Source organism: Mesocricetus auratus, unplaced genomic scaffold, assembly GCF_017639785.1.
Source record: "Mesocricetus auratus isolate SY011 unplaced genomic scaffold, BCM_Maur_2.0 Super-Scaffold_100030, whole genome shotgun sequence".
NCBI lineage: Eukaryota > Metazoa > Chordata > Mammalia > Rodentia > Cricetidae > Mesocricetus > Mesocricetus auratus.
The window spans coordinates 584008-602320 of record NW_024429211.1 but is presented as its reverse complement, the minus strand read 5'-3'; the positions used below and the strand labels follow the sequence as shown (position 1 = coordinate 602320).

General features: G+C 36.0%; 1 long non-coding RNA gene across 1 annotated transcript; it reads right to left on the bottom strand.

Moving 5' to 3' along the window:
- Window positions 1-5117: 5117 nt before the first annotated feature.
- LOC121134781 lies at window positions 5118-17462 on the bottom strand. The gene is made up of 6 exons (XR_005872008.1): window positions 16919-17462; window positions 12172-12320; window positions 9981-10160; window positions 9708-9871; window positions 7854-7949; window positions 5118-5651 (listed from the first exon to the last, which is right to left on the bottom strand). It is a non-coding gene; the product is annotated as an uncharacterized LOC121134781 (long non-coding RNA).
- Window positions 17463-18313: the final 851 nt, after the last annotated feature.

Below are 18313 nucleotides of genomic sequence, written 5' to 3'. Positions count from 1 at the left end.
TGAATTCCCCATTTTTGAATTACAACTTATAAAAGCCATTAATAAAACATGGCATAATAAATTCCCTTTGTTCTTTATTTTTAAACTTTTATTTTTGGAGGGTCAACAGAGGGTTTCTCTGTGAGGCCCTGATGTTCTGGAACACAACAGGTATACCTGGTTAACCTCAAACTCTGAGATCCAAATGCCTGTGCCTTCCAGGTCTTGGGATGAAAGGTGTAAACCATGACTGCCTTGACAAAATGAATTCTTAACACTTCAGTTTTTATATAATTGTGTAAATATAATAACATTATTAAATTATAAGGAAATGGAGTAAACTAAATAGTCAGATCCATCTTCCTGAAGTGTTTTCCCATAACAATGTCCACCACTTCCCTACACTATCAGGCTCACTACTGATCTCAGGCTTTGTTGAATCAGCATTTATTTACAACTTCCATATTGCCCTGAAGCATTAGCTTTCTAAGCTATACTAGTCACACTAGAAGTTACTATAGAAACTACATCTCAGAAAGGAACTGATTGGATACTTTTAAGCAAACACCCACATGAGTATATAAGAATAATCTAATCAACAGAGTTTTCACAATAAAATATAATCTCTACGTGCACAGAATTCACTAATACTTGTGGATCTGACTGTTTTCAGTATTACCTGAGTCATCACAGAGCCAACATGTTGGTCTTGTGGCTATAGTAGCAGGAGTTTCCTCTCCATCCACCACACCTGGCTTCCGTAGAAAGCCCAGGCTGTGCAGGTCATGCTCTTTGCAGCATACCTTTTCACAGAAGACAGGAATGAAGATTTTAATTTCGAAGCATAGTTGTCCGCATCAAGGATAGGCTTGATTGTCATCACATATGTTGGTTTATCATAGATGCTCTCTGTGAAGTTCTAATGAGTGTTGAAAGCCTCCCAGAAGCATTTCAGTATGTTCCCATAGGAGCTCTACTTCAACAGAAATCATAACATCACAATATAGGCCTCTTGCTTTGCTTATACTTTGTTTCCTATCAAACAAGATACAATATCACTTTATTGACACGCTTTACATGCTGGTCTATGTCATGTAAAAATGCAAAAGACTTTCAATCTTTTAAAGGTGTTGCTGAATATAATGCTCAGCAAAGCCAATAAATGTCCATGATAGTCTCAAATCCTTGCTGTGAACACAGCACTATCACCCCAAGCAACTGGGCATCAAACATGACTATCTTCATACTTAGTTCCCTCAGAAGTACTCATCCCAATCTATTGAACTTTAGCTTCTGTCTTCCTTAGGGAATTCACTGTTGAAGGACAGGCAGCCCTGATGGCTACATGAGACAACCATCAGATAACAATGTGCGTTGTAATAGAGCTTTTCATGCATTCTGTTTCTCAAGAGTGAATAATAGGCGTACTTCTCCACAGCACTAAGATTGATCTTGTTTGCCCCTTGTTGCACAGATACAGAAGACAGCCTTTGAAATAGTCTCACTTTGTGGTTATTTAAAACTTGTTAACACAAATATTTTCTATGTTGAATTATTTTTATTACAATGTCTCACATATCTGATTCTAAATAATACCTGTGGGTAAATGCTTCCAAGCAGGTATTAAATTGTATTATAGACAGTACTCATGTGGTAACTTTTTTGCTATTATAAATCCCTTGTTCTTGATTTACTTCATGAATCTCCCCATGGTTGCTGATCCCTGCCGTTGTTTTATATTATTTCTTTACTATGTGACATTTCTACATATGCCCACAAAAACATAGGAATCCAACACCACTGTTAAACACTCAGTCTTAAATTGAAACCTGAAAGTAATATTACATGAATCAAATTGTTTACATATAAGAATATACATGTAGGTATATGTATGCAGCATCAGTTAGTGAAAAGGTAGGTTACAAATTTGAAGGAGAGTGTGAAGTGGCATTTGGAAGGCTTTGGAAGAAAAGAAAAAGGAAAACATAGGAAAATCCATATCTCAAGTATGCAAAATCTAAAAGAGAAAGAGTAGTTTTTCAGAAATGTGCTTTCCATGGAGTATGGACTGGTTTCTTCCCTAATCCAATCTCAAATTGTACAGAATGCACAGAAGCAGTAATCCCATTTAATTGTCACACATTGGAAACAATATTCAATTGATAATAGGATCTGGTTTGGAAAGAAGAATATTTGTGACTCCTGATAGTAGAAGTAGGGTAGGACAAGGTGGATGTAATTGTCATAGTTCCATGCACACTTAAAGATGGCCATTGGATACCAGGCAAGACAAATCCCCATCCCAGAATAAGAAACTATCTCTAATTGATAACTGAAATAAGAGGAAATAAGATTTCTCCAATGAAGACAAACTGCATATACATACCTCTCCCTAAGGCTGGCTCCAGATTAGAATGTCCCCAACAACAATCAGTCGGTAGCATTTTTTTCACATTCTTCATCTCACAGTGCTTCATCTGGTCTTTTTATTTAACCCTACAGTTTCTATATATTATGGTTTCTGATTTTGTGTTATTGTGAGATTTCTGTGACTGTGAATTAGTGTTGGGGGAAGTCCTGTGCATTTGTCAATAAAGTACTGTTGAGCCTATAGGGAACCAAGATAGGAGGGACTAGGAGTCCAGGAGAACTCTGGGAAGGAGAAACACAGGGAGTCGAGATGTAACGCCATTGGGGTAGGAAGCCCAGAAACCTCTCCAGTAAGAGACATACTTAGAATAACAATTATGGGGTAATTACTTAAGTCAGAGCTAGCCAGTAAGAAACAAGCAAGGCCAACAGCTTCATAATTAATATAGCCTCTTGTGTGTTTATTTGGGACTGATGCGGATCTGGAACCAGGCGGCGGGAAGGCTCCTCTCAAGGAAAGCTTCTCTTAACAAAAAATTAGTATGTGTTACGCTTGAGGTTTTCTTTTTCTATTTTATATCTGGTTGTTATTTTCTTTCTTTGACCTTATTATGGTTTGTTATTGGTTATTATTGCTATTGTTGTTCTTGTTATTAGCTGTACTACTACTAATAATAGTAGTATTATCTCTCCCTCTCTCTCCATCTCTCTCTGTGAGGGTGGTTGAAATGCACATGCCATTTCAATATGGGGAGGGGACACATATGTTAATGTAGAAAACAGAGCATATACTCTGCTAAAGGTTCTCTGGTGCCTTCAATTTTTATACACGTTTTATTTAATATGAAGCTTTGAATATTGCTTGTTTGTGAAAGTATATCATTCATACCCTAAGAAAAAATCCATCCCAATACCTATGAAAACTATTCTATGCTAACACTGAGAACTCTCTTCTTTGGGGGCATGTATGCATATATGCATGTGGTGTGTGTGTGTGTGTGTGTGTGTGTGTGTGTGTGCATGTGAAAATCTGATGTGAGGGATGAACATGTGTGTATATCTAGGCAACTTTCAGAGGACACACTTTACTACCCATTCTCTGCTTCCTTCTTTTCTTAAAAAGATTTTATTCAATATAAATATATAAATGCTGTATACTTGTTAAAAGTTAATCTTCATAAACCAATCTAAAATTCCTCCCATATCCTCATTAACACTATTTTATGTTAACTTGGAGGACTCCCTTCTCTCCGTGTCTGGGTCTGTGTGTGTGAGCATGTATGTGTTTAAGCACATGCATAGATTTCTGTGTATGTATATGTAAGCATGTGTAGATATGTGGTGGAGTATTACCTTTCCTTTATGCTTTTTTAATTTAAATAAGAAATGAGCTTCTTTTTCCATGCCAAACCCAGTTCCTTCTCCCTCCCCTCCTCCAATGCCCCCGAATGCCCCCCATCCCATCCCTTTTCTGTTGCCCAGGGAGGTTAGAGCTTCCATGGGGGCTCTTCAGAATCTGTCATACCATTTGGACGCATAGCCTAGATCCTCCTCCATGTGTCTATGTTAAAAGAGTATCCCTCTATGAGGAGTGGGCTCTCAAAGTCCAATCATGGACTAGCGATAAATACTGATCCACTACCAGAGGCCCCATAGATTAACCAGACCTCCAAACTGACACCCAGGTTCAGGGGGTCTAGATAAGTCATATGCTGGTTTCCCAGCTCTCAGTCTGGGGTCCATGAGCAATCCCTTGTTCAGGTCAGCTGTTTCTATGGGTTTCTCCAGCCTCGCCTTGATGACTGCTGTCCCTGAAAATACTCTTCTATATTCTTGAAGTAAACTCTGGAGCTCATAATTAAAAATGTGGTTTTGCTTGAAACTATGGCACCTAGGCATATTTGATTTTAAAGGGAAAAGTAACCATTTGAATAAAATTCAAGGATGATAAGACTGGCTGTTCTATGTAAAGATCAGGAATTCATTTAACAAATCTCTGAGTGGCTCCTCAGGTTCTAGTTTTCTTTTTCTGAAATGCTACAATGCAAGAAAATGTCTATGTTGTTCTACTGTGAGCCACTATGTTGTAGTGGAATATAAACTGCACATGAGAATCTCTGCTACATATTAAACTTTATCTCTGAGAAGCAGCTTTCAGAGACCAGGAAGGAAGTAGGAAAGCAGTTAAGGGAAGAAAGTGATGAAGTGTGCAGTCTATCCAGTCTAGTTATGGTGTCATTGAATGACCAGCATGGCAAGATATTATTAAAGATAAATAGTGTCTTTTACAGATTGTCCACAACTAACACCTAACAGATGGGAACCATGACTTTCCTAACAAGAAAATAAATCATGCCTCATGATAGAAAACAGCAAAGATAATGTGAGTAATGACCCAAAGAAATTAAATGAAATTAACACTGCTTTCATAAAGCATTATGAACTCTAACTGTAATGCAAACTCTTTCTTTATGCTCAATGGATATTATTAACCCAGGAATACTAATGGGAATCAGCAGATTCTGTTTATATATGAGTGTGTGTGTTGTGTATAATCAACAATAATAATGAATAAGACATGAATATGAAAGGAATGAGGAGTACACAGAAAGTGTCGCAGGGACAGAGATGTGGAAATTATGTAAGTACTCTAGTCTTCTGTGAAGTAGTTAATTTCTTTAAAAAGCATTAAGGAGTCTTAGAAAGTATGTTTCAGCAGAGGAGCGGGATAAGATGAGGAATTGGGATTAAATGAACAAAACCCATTGTACAAATCTATGAAAATTACATTTATTAATAAAAATTAATGAAAGATGAGAAAAGACTCAACAGATCAGGTCAAGTATGAAGCTGATATTTCATGAAATTAAATGAAATGCAACACTTATAAGCCAACAAAGGAGGAGAGCTTTACCAATAGTTACAAAGGAATAGAATCAAGTGAATGCCACATCACAGAGAATTTGCAGGACACTGTGCTCAGGTAAATTAGTGTGGAAAATGAACAGCACATGTATGTGTGTCAAGTTTTATAAATTACATATAGGTGTAAAGAACATCATGTGATATCTAGAGAAATAGTAAGACATACACAAAATGTATGGAATTAAAACTATGGTGAGAAAAATGATAATGCACAGAAACATAATAATTTAATTGTGGTTTACACATATGAAAGTTATAGTGAATCACAAAAGAAGATAATCCCCCAAATTACAATACCACCAGCCAGGTGCAGTGTCTGTGTCTTCAGCAAAAGCTTCTCAGGAGAAGGCAGAGAAGGACATCTTCAGTAATTAAGTCTGAGGTCATCATGAGAAGGAGGTTGATGTCATGTGTCAGCATCATAGAAGGAAAAAGAACATGTTTAAGAAATAAACAGTGATTATTATGTAAGATTACTAAATCCCAAATTCATAGGAAAAATGTGTTAATATTATTACAGATACCATATTCACAATTAATGTACACATTGGATGCAGTATACATTTAGTTTACCATATGTGCCATTCCTTTGTGCTAAAAATCAGTATAAATATAAAATATGGACAGAACCAGAGTAAATCTGGTATCAATAATGCTATCCTTAAAATAATCATATTTCCTGTTTAAGAAACTTACTACAATAGGACAGCATACACACATAGACACACACAGAGAAACACATACACACATTTATATAAATATCATACAGGGAAAAGGAACAAGTTTAAAAACAAATAGTGAGCAGAAAATACATGAATGTATGCAGTAATATACATGTATTCAGTAATCATTTTCATATGATTAGTAAAATCTAAATGAGGTATAAAAATGCCCAATTTGATATCCTTATAAATCAATATTCACACGTAGTGGAGATAAAGAAGGAGTTGGTGTTCAGGTCCCCATATGTGTCATTCTTTTTTGTGTTAATGAAGAAAATAACTCTAAAACTAGTTGACAACCACAATAAATCTGGTATCAATGAAATTATTCTTAAAATGGGAACAAAACCAATACATTATGTGAATTAAAAATTTACTGTAATTTGCAAACACAGACACAGAAAAACATGTTCATGTGAATAGAAAATAGAAAAATATTTGAGCTAAGCTGTGGTCCAAAAATCTTGTGAAATGCATCTTACAGATTTTGAAAATACATGCAAGGTAAAATGTCCCTCAAAAGTTTTAGTACAAATGGATACTACAAGAAAATTGGATTTTCATTCACATAAAACATATTATAGATATTTATTTGTGTATTTAAGAGAGTGTGTGTGTGTGACTCTGTGTGTGTGAGTGTGAGTGTGTGTGTGTTTGTGTGAATAATGGATGAAAAAGAAGTCATGAATTTGAACTGAATAAGGTAGATTGTATGGCAGGATTAGGAGATAAGAAATGGAATGGAGGATGATGAAATTATATTGAAATTTCAAAGACTTAAAAACATATAATTGAGAAAAAACAGATCCAAACAAAAATATAGCTATATATATATATATATATATATATATATATATATATATATATAGCTTGAGATTCATGGTAACTTTAGACAAATAAGTGTCCATAGAAATGCCCAAAATACTGAAATCTTTCTTTAATGTGATTTAAAGCAACAACAAATTCAGATACTACAACTCATCTGAAATATTTAAGGGGATAGGTAGGATATAGTGCTGCCTTGATCCAACATTTTTGTATAATCTCAGGATTGGGTTTTAAACAGTCCACCTGGTCTGCATTCTCAACAGAAGATTAGGCATCCACGTATTCATAAATGGTTCAGTCTGGACCAGATCTCCTACTAACTCATCTCTAAGTATTGGAAACAGGAATGCTGTTTAGTATTTCCTATTAAACTCAATCACTGAACATCATAACTTCATACAATATTGGCTAAAACTGGAGACTCTGCTCATATCTTATCTGTAAAGTCACATACATGATAAGTTAGTATCTGAAAACTCAGCAGGGTTTCAGAAGTTCATAAATTTTATGGTGTCAATGATATTTAACTGCGATCTAAGACTCCATCCTCCCTAACCATGAAGTCACAGAAGGTTAGGTTTGTGTATTATATGTGTTCCTTGAACTTAGTATTGTCCCTTCTATGTCATATTTCTCTGTGGTGAAGGTGTTGGAATGTGTGTATGTGTGTTTGTTTACCTATTCAGAGGGAAAATATTCCATACTACAATCTTTGTGATATATGAGTTAATAATCTAAATAAAACTCTCCAACATATAGAAAGTATGACATCATTAATGGAAGTTGCACATGTGCAGACCATTAAAAGACATGACTTCTGAATACAGACAACGTTCTTATTACTTTTGTGAAATTACCTAACCTGGTGCAAGTAAATCAGTCAGTAATCATGTAATGTACTTAGCTCTAATAACTTCAGCAAATTCCAGAATATACCTAGATATCATGCTCTATCTAATTATTTATATGAGTAATCCACAGTCCAAATGACATGTGGAAGCAGTTGGCTTTACAATCCCATAAGCTCACGGAAGTGTTCTCCTCCATTGTCAGCTTCTCAGGATGCCGGCAGGAATCATGGCTGTAGACCTTGATTGCAACTTCATTATGCAGCACTGTCAGAGTCTATATCAGAAACAAAAGACATTAATTAATGGGCATCAAAGGGTAAATGAATGTCAGTATTCTTAAAGCAATAAACATGCATTTAAAATAACTAAAATTTATATTTTTAAATGTCACAATTTATTGACTTTAAGAAGCCAATAATTCTCAAAGCTTTTCAGCGATTAATAGTTTCCCATCCGAGCTAAGGGGTTGGTGATACACAACTTTAATCCCATCACATAAGGGGCAGAGGCAGGGGAACACTCTGCCACTGCTGGTGGGAGTGCCAACTCGTACAGCCGCTTTGGAAATCATTATGGAGATTCCCCAGGAAAAGGGAAATCAGTTGGAATTCAGGCACATGCAAAACCAAAAAGTTCAAACCAGCAATGGCAATGACTTTGAAAAGCCGCACAGGTATATGTTTCCTGTCCTTAAGCCAGCAGCTCTACTGACTAGAGACTACTGTCCAGCAGCCATTATTTTCTATGTATATAAATGAGGCATCTTTAAGAAGCCTTTTCAAGCCAGGCTTTGGTGGCACATGTGTTTAAAACCATCACTTGGGAGGCAGAGGCAGGCAGATCTCTGTGAGTTCGAGACCTGCCTGGTCTACAGAGTGAGTTCCAGGACAGCCTCCTTATGCACAAGGAAACCCTGTCTCAAAAAACAAAAGAAAGAAGCCTTTTCAAACCAGTAAGTTCATGAGCATCACTAATAGGCTACGTGAATATAGGGACTCTAATCCATGTAATAACCCCCCAAAAGGAACTGATTGAATTTACATAAAATACTTTCAAAGCAAAGAAAATGCACTAAGCTGGGTAAATAAGGAAAGAACATGGGGAGAGAATGAGCACATCCAAGGTTCATCTATTCAATTATTACTTCTCTCAAGATGAGAATTAGGCAAAGAAATAATAAGAGTGCCTGATTCTTGATATAATTTGAGATTAGATTAGAGTTAGGAATCCAGTAAACTCTAGCAGTTAGTATAAACTGGTAGTATTGTGTAATGTTAATTCTTCTTTCACAAATATGTAATTCAATCATCAACTCCTTATTTTTGAGTAGCAATAAATAAAAGCAATGAATAAAATATGACATAAAATTGCTTTTTTGCTTTAATTTTTACTTTTATTTTGGAGGGCTCTTGAACAGGATTTGTCTGTGAAGGCCTGTTGTTCTATGGTGTTTTAGAACTGACCATGTAGACCGGGCTAGCCTGAAAATCAGAAGTCTCTCCCAAGACCTGGGATGAAAGGTGTGAGTAATGACAGCTCTGCAGAAATAAACTCCTAGCACTTCACTTCTTACCCACTTGACCAGTAAGTGTATTTCCATGGTTAAATGATGTAAAAACCCAATAAGCTAAACATTCTGATCCAACTCCATAAATGGTTTTTCCTTCACATTCTCCACCATTCCCCACACTGCTAAGCTTACTAATGATCTCATGATTTGGTGAAGCACCATTTATTTATAGCTTCCATGTTGTCCAAAAGCAATACCTTTCTGAACTAGAAAAGTCACGCTGCAGGATGTCATAAAAAGAGCATCTGTGAAAGGAACTTATGGGATATATTTGAGTAAACATCTGTATGAGTATGTAAGTATAATCAACTTAGCACTGCTTTCTCACTAAAATAATTTCATCCTTGCAGAATACACTACATAGAGATTATTAAACTTTATTGGTATGATGAGAGTCATCAGGGAGTCTAAAGGCTGACCTTGTGTCTGTAGTAGCAGTGATAGCCTTTCTGTCCAGCATACCTTGCTGCTGGTGAAAGCACAGGCTGTGCAGATCATCCTCTTCCCAGTATAACTTTTCACAGAAGGCAGGGGAAACATCTTAATCTGGAAGCATTGTTGCCTCCATTAAGAACAGGGCAATAGATTATCTTCAACTCTGTGAAGTCCTAATGAGTCTTGAAACCCTACGGAAACAATTTACCACAGAATTATTCTTTGTTTCAGTATTTTTCCATAGGAACTATGACTCAACACAAATCCTAACAACTTTCATTCTAGTACAACAATACAGACCTCTTCCTCTGCATATGCATTCTTTCATGACATCCAAGATGCATTATCTTTCTATAGACACTCAGTACATGGTGTTATATATCACTTAAAAGTGCAAAGGATTTTCAGGCTTTCAAAGATCATGCTGAATATAGGAATCGGCAAGGCTCCTAAATGTCCACAACAGTCTCAAAGCCCTTGCTGTGAACAAAAAAAACAAACAAATGGGCATCATACATGACTATGCTCATACTTAGGTCTGTCATAAGTGTTTGCTCCACCTCTAATCTCCTGTATATTCTGACTTTCCTGGTTAGCCATTGCTCTATGTCTAATATCCACTGATGACAGAGTACGATGCAATGTTTTTCTTTCTGTGTCTGGATAACATCATTTAGGGTAGTTTTTTAATTGTATTAAAATCAGTACTCATGTGGTAACTCTTTGTTTTTAAAAACATCTTGCTTCCTTTTTACTACATGATTTTTTTCCTCCAAAGGGTGCACTTGTTGGGATCCCTTTGCTTCAAATTATTTGCTGAGGTGGGATAATCCTTCTATTCACAGTGAAGAGATTCTGCTTTCATTGTTGTTAAAATTCTGATTGGCAGAAGGCTAGGCAGGATTTGTGGGCGATGTGAATGCTGGGAAGAAGTGTTCAGTTAGAAAGATGCATGTGACACAAATCTAGAATAATGGGAAGTAATGCATGAGGTAAAGGAGCCTCAGGTCCGCAAACACAATTGTTTTTGGAAATGTTTGAGTAGAAAGGAATGTGAAAAGGTAATAAGATCATGATCTCAAAGGGGTAAAAAACGAGAAAGGATATTTTGGTAAAAAATGTTCTTTCTATGGGAGTGTGGACCAATGATGGGATAATGAGATAAGAGGAAGGAATAATGGCAATGAAATTATTGAATGCATTATTCAATATATTGATAAAATATTGTATGTTTGTACAGCTCCATTATCTATACCCTAACCTAAAATCCATCTCCAACCCTACTATGACATAGCTACACTAAGAAGAGAATCATCTTCTTTGTGTGTGTGTGCATGTATTTTGTGTGTGTGTGTGTGTGTGTGTGTGCGTGTGCGTGCACATGCAATTCTGCCATAAGGTGTACATTTAGGAAACATGCAAAGACAAAAATTTACTAACTGGTCCTGGTGCCCTCATTTTTTAAAAAGTTTCATTCAGTGTAAACATATAAATATTGTATATTTGTAAAAAGCCAATTTCCATAACTTAGTATAAAATTCCTCCCCTATACCCACTTGTTGGGGAAGTCCTGTGTATATGTCAATAAAGCACTGCTGGTCAATAGGAAATAGAGATAGGTGGGACTAGGAGTCCAGGAGGACTCTGGGAAGGAGAAACACAGAGGGTCAAGATGTAGCACCATGGGGTAGGAAGTCTGGAAAGTTCTCCAGTAAGAGATATACTTAGATTAACAATTATCGGGTAATTACTTAAGTCAGAGCTAGCCAGTAAGAAACAAGCAAGGCCAACAGCTTCATAATTAAAATAGCCTTCTGTGTATATATTTGGGACTGATACAGCTCTGGAACCAGGCTGGCGGGAAGGCGTCTCTCAAGGAAAAGGATTCCCTTTACACTTATTAACACTATTATAAGCTGACTCTGAGGACTCCCTTCTCTTTGTGTCTGTGTCTGTAGCTGTGGACATATATGCATTTATGCACACATATGTCTCTGTGTATGTTCATGTGCACATGACTACATATATGTGTGTATATGTGGGGGCCCATTTCCTTTGCTTTTATTTTTGAATGTATAATAAAACTACAAAATTTCTCCCTTACCTTTTCTCTTTCAAATCCTCCCATACACCACTATATACACTCTTTCTAATAATCATTATTTGATGAATGAAATATGTTTATGAATACAGATATTATCTTAAATATACCCTAATGAGTCTAATAATGCTACCTCTGTGTATGTTCTCAAAGCAGATCTTGGATAGTAAACAAAACTGGTGTACACATCGCTAAGAATGGCATCTGCCTTTTACAGATTTCTTCAGTTACATATAGAACTTTTTGTAGTGTTGAGTCATTGCAGGCTTCTATTTGTCCAGTTTGGTAAGTTTATATTTGTCATGTTTAATCAGATGATTTTTAGCTTGGCATATTGTTGAGAAACTATTAGCAGTGCATCTTATATAACTAAAAGACGTAATGTCATACCCAAGTCCTTGAAAATCTGCCTCTTTCAATTTTTCTGCCACATTCAATTCAACATTGCCTGAACATTGTGTGTGGAAGAGTTTTCGAGATGTATCCATCATGACTGTGCAGGCTTCCAACAGAGCAATGCAATCAGCACTCTTACATAACTGCAAGTTATAAACAACATTAGTGAACAGCAGAGCAAAATAACCCAAAGGGTGCAATATTGACACACATACCTGGAGAAACCCAACATCTCTCAAATTACAATCATGACTTGCATAACAAGAAGGATATCATGCTATGTACTGGAAAAGTAGTTAAATATTCAGTCGTATGAAATCATAATTATTGGAGGATAATCTACTACTATAAATTTATTAAATAAAATCAACATGATCTCTGAAATTTATAACTATGTTCCCTCATATCCAAGAAGATTTTTAGCCTTCCATTCACACCAAGGAACTTCTCCTGAATGGAGACCATAAAAAATGAGTTGTGGAGCTCAATATCCAAAAGCTACATAAGAACCACTTAGGTTTTACTTTTTATACATCCATGTGCAGAAAACTGGGAAATCGTGGGTAGATTCTGCAAGCAAAGCTCCTGAAGAAAACTGACTGTCCCTTCTGCATAAATCCATAAAATGCCAGTAGCTACTAAAATATGAGTGAGATATCATGAGGTCCTCCACTAGCTCTTCTGAGTCTTTTACTAGCTTGACCTGAGACAAGCAAGTCTTGTACATAGATTTATAACTGTAGGGCATACGTGCCATTCTGCCACCATGTTCAGCAAATACTAAATGATTCAAATATCTTCTGCCTCTGGCCATTTGATACAATAATACTCACAAATTTACCAAATAATAGTATTTTGCTTTCCAGCTATACTCATGTATCTGTCATTGACCATCATCTACTTGTATTGCAAAATCCACAACTATCCATGAATGTTTACTTTTATATTCTAGAAATAAAATCTGGTGCTCATAATTAAAAGTGTGATTCTGCCTGAACGAACTTCACATCCAGGCCTATTTTGAGCTAAAGGAAAAAGTAACACATTGAATATATTTCAAGGTCTATTAAAGTTGACCACTGAATATAATTGAAAGGCCATTAGACTTAACCATTGAATAAAATTTATGGTCCATAACCATGAACATTCTATGTAAATCTACAGAATTTTCTTCCATGTCACTGAGTGATGCCTGAAGCTGCAATACATTTTTCTGAAATAATAAAATCTAGGGAGGTGTCTTTGTTGTCCTAATGTGAGCCACTAAGATTTAAGGGTACGTAAGCAGCACATAGGAATCTCTACTACATTCCACATCACGTGTGAGCCAAAATTCTCTGTAAACATTCATATTTGCTATACTTGCACATAAGTTTGATTTTAGAATTTCTTATAATGCTAATGTGTTAAAGAGAATCTTGTATGCTGTTCAGCTCATATTTCGTCTAAAATATAACCACACAATCATTTTTTAATATGTGCTTTTTTATTTTTATTAAAAAAATTTACCTCTTATCTTGCTCACCTCTATTCCTCTCCCCACTCAATCTTCCTGATGCCTCATATTCTCCCCCACGTCCTTTTCACCCCTCCTCCTTCTCCTATCTTCCTTCCCTCTTCTTCCATAATCCCCATTTGTTCATGGGCTCTTGTCCCTTTCTGCTTCACTGGGGGACTGTGTATGTCTAACTCAGGGTCCTCCTTGTTTCCTAGCTTCTCTGGAGGTGTGGATTTTAGGCTGGTAATCCTTTTCACTATGTCTAAAATTCATTTATGAGTGAGGATATACCATGTTTGCCTTTCTGTGACTGAGTTATCTCATCTAGGATGGTTTCTTTTAGTTCCATCCATTTACTTGCAAATTTCAAGATTCCATTGTTTTATTTTTTCCACTGAGTAGTACTCCATTGTGGAAATGTACCACATTTTCTGTATCCATTCTTTGGTTGAGGGACATCTAGGTTGCTTCCAGGTTCTGGCTGCTAAAAATAATGCTGCTATGAACATGGTTGAAAAGATGCCCTTGTTGTATGAATGTGCATCCTTTGGGTTTATGCTTAAGAGTTGAGTTATTTGATCTTGAGTTTGACTGGTTCCCATTTTCCAAAGAAACCGCCATATTGATTTCCAAAATAACCATGCAATCCTAAGCTGACCACTGCTGGCAAACTTACTGCAAAACTTAAATGAATTTCATGATATTCCAAACCTTCCATAAGCACCATCATTTCCAAATTCTAAGCCCTTACTCACATATGAGACTCCTGGCAGTTTAAATATACATGTGAATTGTTTGTGATATCTCTGGTCAATGGAGTAGACATATATAATGAGCATGGAAAAATTGTGTCAAACAGTGTACACCTGGCCAAATATCGACTGTCAGTCAGATAATGTGTATTTGAAAGAACCTACAGTCAGAAGTTTTTAAGGCAGTAAAATACATTTAAAACATGTTTCCTTTTATACACAGATCAGTGTAGCACTCACCCTCAGCAAACTAGCTTCATTTTCCATAGAATGATATGATAACAATAATCCACTGGTCAAAATACAACGGACTCTGCTATGCCCAGTAACAAAAAATAGTGTTTATCCCTGGCGTACAAATGGACTTTGTGTGTCCATAACACAAAGAGGGATGCTCTCTCTCAGCCTGGACTCTTAGGGGAGTGTCTGGACCCAGCCCTGAGCAAACTGGCAGACTATGGATATCCCCTATGTGGAAGAAAGTGGGGATAGGGTGGGAGGCTGGGGGGATGGTAGGAGGACTGTGGGAGGAAGGGAGGGAGAGGGAACTGGGACTGACATGTGAAGCAAGCTCCTTAAAATTAAAGTAATAAAATACTTTAATTATTGAATTAAAAAAAACCTCACTCAGCAATGCACACTTGGATACTATTGTGGAAGAAGTAGAATAAATACCATACAATACAGAGAAATATTATTCCTGCTGTGAGAAAGTATCTTCTATACATGACTGTAAAGGTTGATTGTTTATATTTCAAAATTGGAAGCATAAAGATTAATAAAAAGTATAAAACTCTTGGATTAATGGTGTGTGCTTAGGGCTGAGCCTAACCACAGCTCGAAGAAGGTTCTTCCAGTAAACAATTCCATCTCAGAATTCACACTGTGATCAAATATCTCACAACACATGATATTTTATAAATTTATTTAAAATTTACTTAGTCCTGACCAATAAGATTGTTTCTTTACTCTTTTGCTGTTTGATTCATCCATGCTGTACATTTTACATTAATTATGCCATATAAAGGTTAGAAGTATTGCCGGGCAGTGGTGGTGCATGCCTTTAATCCCAGCACTCGGGAGGCAGAGGCAGACGGATCTCTGTGAGTTCGAGGCCAGGCTGGACCAACAGCCCCGAAAACAATACAGAGAAACCCTGTCTCGAAAAACCAAAAAAAAAAAAAGGTTAGAAGTATTACCATGTTACTTGAAGTATTACTAACACAATTATTATAATATATTAAATATTATTTATGCTAGGTAAAATAATGCGGAACACATAAGAAATATAGTTGTGAAAAATTGCCTGTCCATATGCACACAAGTTTATGGAGCCATGGGATGCAAATAGGAAAAAATGAATTTGTTCTAGAAGGAATTGTCTGAGGGATCAGCACAGTTTTTGTCTGTGGAAAGGGGAACACCTGTCATATGCTGAAATGCCAGTGGGTTTTTATTTTTTTCAGGTCTCACAAAAGACCTTGTGATAATCAATTTCAAGTCTGTGAATAGATCAAGCGGATATAATCAATCCCTACATCTAAAACCTTACATTCATGCTAGCATAGGACCACCTCTTAACCTTAAAGGAAAGTGTGCATGGGAATGATATAATAATGTGGAATGTATATAGTTTTTTAAAGATCTGACTTACCTAATAAACAAGATTTACTTTTTATGATATCTGTACATGCATATTTACGTTGGGATATTTATGTTCTGATACTTTTTTGAAAACACAAAAAGAAGTCAGTGATGACAAGTATGCAGAAGAATGGATGCCTTCTCTCAGCATTCAGAGAGGTGTACATTCAATTAATAAATATTCTTCATAAAATGCTAGTAGATACATCAGACACTTAAAACTCATAAACACTTTGGTTTGGCAATTTTCAAAAAAAAAGATTAATAAAAAGTATAGTGATTCTTCAACTTTAAATGCCAAAGTAGACGGGAGATATTCACAGGGTCTAACTGCTAACTATAGAGCTACTTGTAAATGATATATGCTAAAATATGAAGAAGCAGGCTTCTCCAGGGTGAGCCCTTTGATGGGAGAGATTAGTCAAGAACACAGCCCTAAACTCATGCACACATGCTCTATATGAGGAATGTACAAATGCTGAAAGATTCAACAGTTTTTTTAAAATTACATTTAATTACATATATGATACTATAAAATTAATAAAAAGTTAAGTTATGTGTCAATTTTTCAAAACTCTAGAAATTTCAGTGTTGAATAATCTTTGATAATCATTACCACAGACACCTGAGATCATTACTACATGACTCCATCAGGCTCCATTTTTGCTGGTGCCAGAGGCTACTCTGCACTGTTGATCTAAAAGGTCCCCTATTTCACTTTAGACCTCCATACCTATAAAGAATACTACTGTAAATTTGCATGCATTTCTTTAATCCAATATACCTACTGTATGGGAAGCCATTGGCAAATTGTCAGGTTCACATTGCATTTTGCTACATATCTTACCTTACAATACAAGTATCTCTCATAGCTGAATCTTATCATGAGACACATTTCTCTGTAAACACAAAAGGATCCATGTTTCCTCTGCATCAAGTTGCTGATACTTCTGTTACTGACGTGGCATTCCCAGGTAGAAAACAGTCATGTAGGTATCAAGCATACCTGCCATCAAGGAGAAAAAGTCTGTTATTCTGAGATTTTTCAAAACATTGCCATTCTGCAGGTGGCCTCATTTTCATGATACACCTCATACTCGAGCCTGTATACAAAGCCATTTACATTCTTGCCAGACTCAGACTTGCATAAAAATTAGTGGCAAAGTAATAATATACCTTAAATGATAGTTCTGCAACAGTCAGATATTTGGGTAAATCCCATAGAGAAATTTAGAATTATTAGCAATTCATAAGTCATACCTGACTGTCCAGATTTGGCCTTAATCAAAAGAGTCAAATCATTTTACATTGTACTGCAAAAGTTCAATGACTAAAAAAATATAAAATATCTTACAATTCTAAATGTAAAGGACTATCAGAACTATGTAAATAAGTCTTGAATAAAAATTTCTGCAAATCAGTTCTATCCAGATTCAGGAGTTAAATCTGAAGAAAAAGAGAAACACAAGGACTGATGAAATAACAAGGTGATTATTTTATATTTACCCAAAAACATATGGTGTAATTAAATATATGTGAATATATTTAACTGAAATTATAAATTCTTGGAATGATAATACAGCCTCAAGAAGAATATATGTAATCTCACAGTACCTCTAGATAGAGGCAGAAGGAAACTACTTTTGAGTTGTTTGTAATTGGAGTCCAAGAGACCACCAAAAAGGTAAAGTCTATTACTAGTACACTTGGTTGAATCCAACAAGTGACAGTTTAATCCCCACTGCAGATATCACTGCATTTATCTGGATCAATGGGAATTTGAATTAGAATTTATCAAACTTTATCTCTGAGGAGCAGCTTTCAGAGACCAGGAAGATGTTAGGAAATCAGTTAAGGGAAGAAAGTAATGAAGAGTCCAGCCTAGTTATGATGCCATTGAATGACCAGTGTGGCAAGATATCATTAAAGATAAACTAGTAGTTTTTACAACTTGTTCACAACCAACACCTACCTGGTGGGATCCAGGGCTTGCCTAACAAGAAAAAAAAATCTTGCCTCATAATGGAAATCAGCAAATGTTGTGTGAATGATGACCCCAAAGAACTTAAATGAAATTGAAACTACTTTCATTAACGACTATAATCCCTAACTGCAATGCAAACTCATTCCTTATACCCAGTGGATATTATTGACACAAGAACACTAATGGGATTCAGCAGATTCTGTTTATATGTAAGAGTAAGTGTGTGTGTGTGTGTGTGTGTGTGTGTGTGTTGTAAGT